Source organism: Oryzias melastigma, linkage group LG9 (assembly GCF_002922805.2).
Source record: "Oryzias melastigma strain HK-1 linkage group LG9, ASM292280v2, whole genome shotgun sequence".
NCBI classification, from domain to species: Eukaryota; Metazoa; Chordata; class Actinopteri; order Beloniformes; family Adrianichthyidae; genus Oryzias; species Oryzias melastigma.
In genome coordinates this window covers 20,993,913-20,999,255 of record NC_050520.1, presented here as the reverse complement: position 1 = coordinate 20,999,255, position 5,343 = coordinate 20,993,913, and the positions used below count along the sequence as shown (strand labels likewise).

The following is a 5,343-nucleotide window of genomic DNA, read 5'->3' as shown; positions in this document are numbered from 1 at the left end:
TATCTCCCGGTCAAAACACGAGGTCTGGCTTGTGCTGTATGGCCTCTTTGTTTTTCTATCTGCAGATTTTAGAATAAAAAAGAAACTTACTCACTCCCAAATGAATTCATTTCAAACATCGCTTATTTCAAAAATCCAGTTTTACCCGAAGAGCGGTGTTTTTACAACTATTTAGTTACTTAGTAAATTAAAATAAATGTTTAAAACAAAATAAAAAATGAAAAAATAAAGTAAGTTGGACAGTTTTTTTGTTTTTTTGCATCTTTAATGCATATATTTGAATATCTGCATAATGATACAAAGAATTCTTCTGTCTCTATCTAGTAATTAGCAGTGACGTTCAGCAACTTTCTCTGTCTGCTGTAAAGGGGGCGTATGGGGTATGTTCACTTGGGTGTTAAAGATCACAGCGGAATATATCAGCCTTTGATGTTTAATTGTATTGTAAAACACATTATAGAATATTTCTGCATAAAATCGACTTCTGGCTGTGCGGTGTTCAGTGTTTGCTGTTTCCCTGTGCGTTTGTCTGTCAGTCGTGCATCTGGGATGTGTGTGCGAATGCTTGCTCATGTTCAAGTTTCAGGTCTTGTGTTTGTGCGTTTCGAATGTTTGTGCTCAATTCTTTTCCTTTTCTTTTTTTTTGTCGGAGTTTTGTGCGGCTGTCGCTGATGTGTGTATTCAAATAAAGATGCTTGTTGTTTTTCTCTTTCTCCTTTCTTCTCGCACTGAAGAGGGTAGGATTTGATGTCGTGGATGATGGAGCAGTCTGCAAAACAGTGTCAATATGAGGGGCTGGAAAGGCAAAGTGAGAAGACAGATGCGCATGAAAAATGAGGTAGACGCAGAGTGAAAAATATAGACAGAAATATATATACGTGTGGGTTGTGGTTAGTCAGGCAAAGCGACAAACATTTTGGCCTCCGATCAGGTATTCTATATTAAAGAGTGATGCTTTTGTTATGTCATGCTTAACACGCTGATCTAGATGAACAGGATGTCCTGCCTTCTTCATCCTGTTTCCTGTTTCCTGCTTGCCCTGTTGGTCATTATTAGAGCGGCTGCCTGCTGGGTGGTCTGTGCTCAGCACTGCTGACCACACAATCATATCGTCAGCTGCAGCCCACCTAAAGAGACACCCAAAACACCTCACCATGCTTGAGGCCTGCTCTCTCAGATATTTGGGCAGGGTTCCTGGAAGGCTGGAGGAGCGAGGGGAGCAGAAATCTTGAAATGATAAGACAAAGGGAAACATTTAGGAGTAAAGTAGGACTTCTTTGTTCAAACATTGTCCGTTCAGAACCTTGCCTTGGCATCAAATCTAAGACATTCACAAACAGGAGTTTAATAAATCAGTGAAAGGAGTGTTTTGTTTGACACTTTAAGTAAGTTTTATCGTCTTTTTTGAGGGGTAAACTGTGCTTGTCCATCTCCTTAACTGCAGTGACAGAAAGCATGCTCCACGTAAAGCACTAACACTGACCTGTAACTCTTAGAGGGGAACTTTATACAGAGGGGTATTGTCAGACAGAGATATTCCTCTCCCATATCCCCCTTTGCCGTTTCTCTTTGGTGAGGGACACATTTGGAAGAAACCCAATGCCAACAAAGAAGAGGTGAGGAGAGAGCTGAGGGGGAGAAAGTGCAGGAAAAAATGTAAAAATGTCTTCCAGCGGTTGTAATTTATCTTTGTCACAGCTGCAACATAGCCGAGTCATTCTGCAATCGAGTCCAGTGAGACGCACAGAGGTAGCTCTGTGCCGTGGCCTCACACAAGCTCACATCCATCTGAAGTCCCTCCTCTCTCGGCTGCCACAATCTGTGCCGCTGCTGCTGCTGCCGCGCTTCACGGTGACATCGAGTATTTTTAGTGGAACGTGTGTGTTTAAACTGAATTTGCAGTAATTTCAGCCAGTCAGGTTTTTTTCCTGGGATGCTGCTTTTGTCAATAAATGGAAGACGGAATTTGCAGCCACCGATCTCGTTCGCTTTTATTCAACTTTAGGGGAATTCCACTTTTTTTTTTTTAAATTGCTGTCAATGTCGTCCAGAAAAAGAACCGCTGGAGAATCCCCCCCGCGCAAAGCTTGCCCTTGTCCGCAGGACTCACTCCTTAAACAGATGCTTCACTGCCAAAGTCCACACGACTGCTCTTTTCCACTGTCATCTGTGCCGTTCCCACACCAAAGGCCAGCCCGTTAAAGAATGTGCAGCATAGACCTGTTGAGAACGTCTATGGATGACCACGGGCATTGGGAGAAAACTAACAAATTGAGTTGAAGCTAAGAAACAAAACAAGGACAATGTAACTCTTTTGCTTAAAAATGAAGTTGAAAATAGGTGGGACAATGCCCACCGTACACCATCTCCTCTTCTCTTCTTTACCTCCTCTTTTTCTACTCTTTCTGCCACGTGATGTATGGCTTTTTTCCCCCCACAGTGGCTCTTTCAAAGTACAGCTCATGATGTCATTAATTTTATTCATACTTTATGGGATGCTTTGTCTCAAAAAAGGAGGGACAAAGTGAAAAGAGAGGGAGTAAGTGAAAAAAAAAAGCCTGGAGAAACGGGGGGAGAAGAAGACAGTGAGTGAGGGGAGAAGAGATGGTGTGGCGGAAGGAGATTTTCAGTGCAGTTGCATGTATAATGAATGAGGGGGCACTTTGTTTGAAACTCCAGCCCGTCGCTTCACTTCAAGGTTTTGCTGGGTAGAGTAGGGCCTTGTGATCTCACACCAGCCACTCTCTTTATCCTGCCAATAGATGCTTTCACCTGGCACAGTGGTTCGACCCGATGGAAAAACAAATAACCTTGTGTGTGGGTGAGGTTCACACACACTGCGTAGTGACAATAGAGCAGGGGATTGGGTGGAAAGGTGAGGAGTGGGAGAGAGGAAAGAGGTGAGTTTGTATAACGGCATGATTGCAATGTCGAACTGATGACACTAATTAGAATACTGTCCACTCTTCTTAAATAATACTTTAAAGTTAGCTTTAACTTTTGGGTTTTCTATGAGTCTTATGCACTTTTTGGACGTTGCAAACATGGATTTCATTCTACTTTGTTCCTGTTTGTGTGCGCATTTGAACTTGTGACTAAGGAAGTCTTTATTTGCTCTTATCATTATGGATAAAAATGGCTTCCCTCCCTATTTTTGGCCCAGCCCGGACTCACGGTTTTATAAATAGCTAAGGAAGTGCGGGGGATACCTGTCGTGGCTCCAGCCTCCCTCCAGCAACGTCCCAGTTCCTCTACGTCACATCCATCCTTCCAAAGTGCTGGCCCACTCCAGGCATGGGGCGAGCAGCCCCTTCAGGGCCGAGGAAAACAGGATGGGAAGCTTATTAAGCGTGATAGAAACGCCGCTTCTGGAGTGAAATACTAAAGGGCTTGCAGTAACGCCGGCAGAGCCTTTGGTGCATCTATCACATTAATCTTCACAAAGAGAAACTCTTAAAGAAGAGCGTTACGATGGAAACACAAAAGGAGGTTTTTGAAATTGAGAGCTGCAGTTTTTGACACGTACTCTGTGCGACTAAGGTCACAGGGTGATTTTCTCTCTTCTTTGCCATCTGTGAGCCGAGGTGTCTTGTTAATTTCATTTCTGTGTCTCAAGCAAATGCCATGTGAACAGAGCTGCCAGTGCGAACATTCTGCCTTTGCCCCACTTCTCTCTTATACGTTCTGCTTTGTGAATGCTTTAAATCAGTGAAGGAAAAGGAAATTACATGGATTGACATAGCATTTAATAAAAAAGGTGTTAGCAGCGAGAGGAGACCTGACCTATAGCAGTGCAAGCTTTTAATGCTTTAACTGTTATTTGCTTCAAGAAAGGATTATTGGCGGTCAAACTCATCTTTCTGCTCTAATTACAGGGGCAGGAAAGTGTCTTTCTAGCTGTTCATGTTATCTCTAACAGGGCATCGAACCTTTGAACCAAACCGGCAGACTAGAAACCACATCTCGTAGATGCTTTTTAGTCTATAATTAAAAAAAAATAGAGTTTCATCGCTGCTGCATCTAAGCCTGAGATATTGTTCGCTGCCTAAATGAGTGACATTCTACATCTTGGCACTTCATAACACGGCCTCCATAATCATATTATGAGTGGACCAGAAAAGAGCGAGTGAGAGTCTTTGAAAAGCATTACTGCCCTTGGTGGACTGTCTCTTCACACAGTAAATGAAGGGTCCCTCTTCCCCCCCTCCTCTCTTTCTCTGTGAGGGGAATTGTGCCGCCTTTTATTAATGTGCTTTTGACAGCTTAATTTGATAAGCGGGCTACATGTTAAGGAAACCTTGGATTGTTCTCCCAGCAAGAACATGCTTTCTTTGCACTCTTCCACGTTATTCAAAATGCTGCCGCACGATCCGTCGATGACCCAGTTCTTAGAGATGGTCGAAAACAAGGAAGAGCAATGCAAAACCCACTGGGAGCTGAAAGGAGAGAAGATAGAGGGTAGAGGAAGAAGGGGAGAGAAGGATGTAGTCAGATTGGTTACTGTAAGTAAGAGCACTTGTGGGAAGTTAACCAAAATACATTTCTTTCCTCTACTTCTCTCTTGCATCCCACTTAGTCTTGGTGCACTGAGCGGCCTACCTTCTTGGGCTTCTCCCTCCTGTAGCCTAATAGGACGAGAAACGCTGGGAAAGATAACGGGGATTAGCTTCCACTGCTCGCCGGTTCCCCTTGGTTAAGTACACGTGTAATGAGTTGTTTATTTGGGATAATGCACAGTAGGCGCAGCAGAAGCCCAGAGCTACTCACCTCCCTCTTTCACTGCTTACACACTCACTCACACACACAAACAGAATTTATGTACATGTATAATACCGTACATGTACATGCTTCCATTCAGAGTGTGAATAATGACATGTGCAGGTATGTGTACACTCCTCTGAACACAGGTCCTGTAGATTCCCACACACAGCTGTGATGCAGGTCACTTGCAAAGGAGGAAAAACGGTCAGTTTGCAGTCGCAGCGATCAAGTGTGTGTGAGTGTATGCATTTTCTCAGGCCCGCCGTGGGTCATAAGGCCGGGGAATTTTCCTTGTAGAAAAGGGGAAGGAATTGATATGAGAAAAGAAAAAAAATAAATAAAAATAAAGCGAAGAACTAAAAGTAGACAATGTGCCCGCCGTCTTCGTGTATTTGTCCGGTGTGCTCGTGCACGTGTGCGCGTCAACTCTGTGTCTATGTGCGTGAAAGCTGTTTGCCTCGTGAGGGAGACGTGCTCCGCTATCATTAGTGTGTGTGTGTTGTGGTGGTGGTGGGGGTTTGAAGTAGGAGGGGAGCAGGCGAGGTTATGTGAACGATGCAGCTGTGCTCGCAGCAGTGGGAT

The 5,343-nt window shown here is 44.0% G+C and overlaps 1 protein-coding gene across 10 annotated transcripts in view; it reads left to right on the top strand.

Moving 5' to 3' along the window:
* The window catches only part of mef2cb (myocyte enhancer factor 2cb), a 67,351-nt gene that overhangs the window by 14,233 nt on the left and 47,775 nt on the right, over positions 1-5,343 (top strand). Inside the window, exon 1 of one of the 10 annotated variants that reach the window (XM_036213576.1) lies at positions 211-838. The exons of the other annotated variants lie outside the window; for them this stretch is intronic. The gene's annotated coding sequence lies outside the window, so the exon portion shown is untranslated. Of the gene's footprint in view, positions 1-210; positions 839-5,343 lie in introns of those variants that run through there. 10 annotated transcript variants of the gene reach the window in all.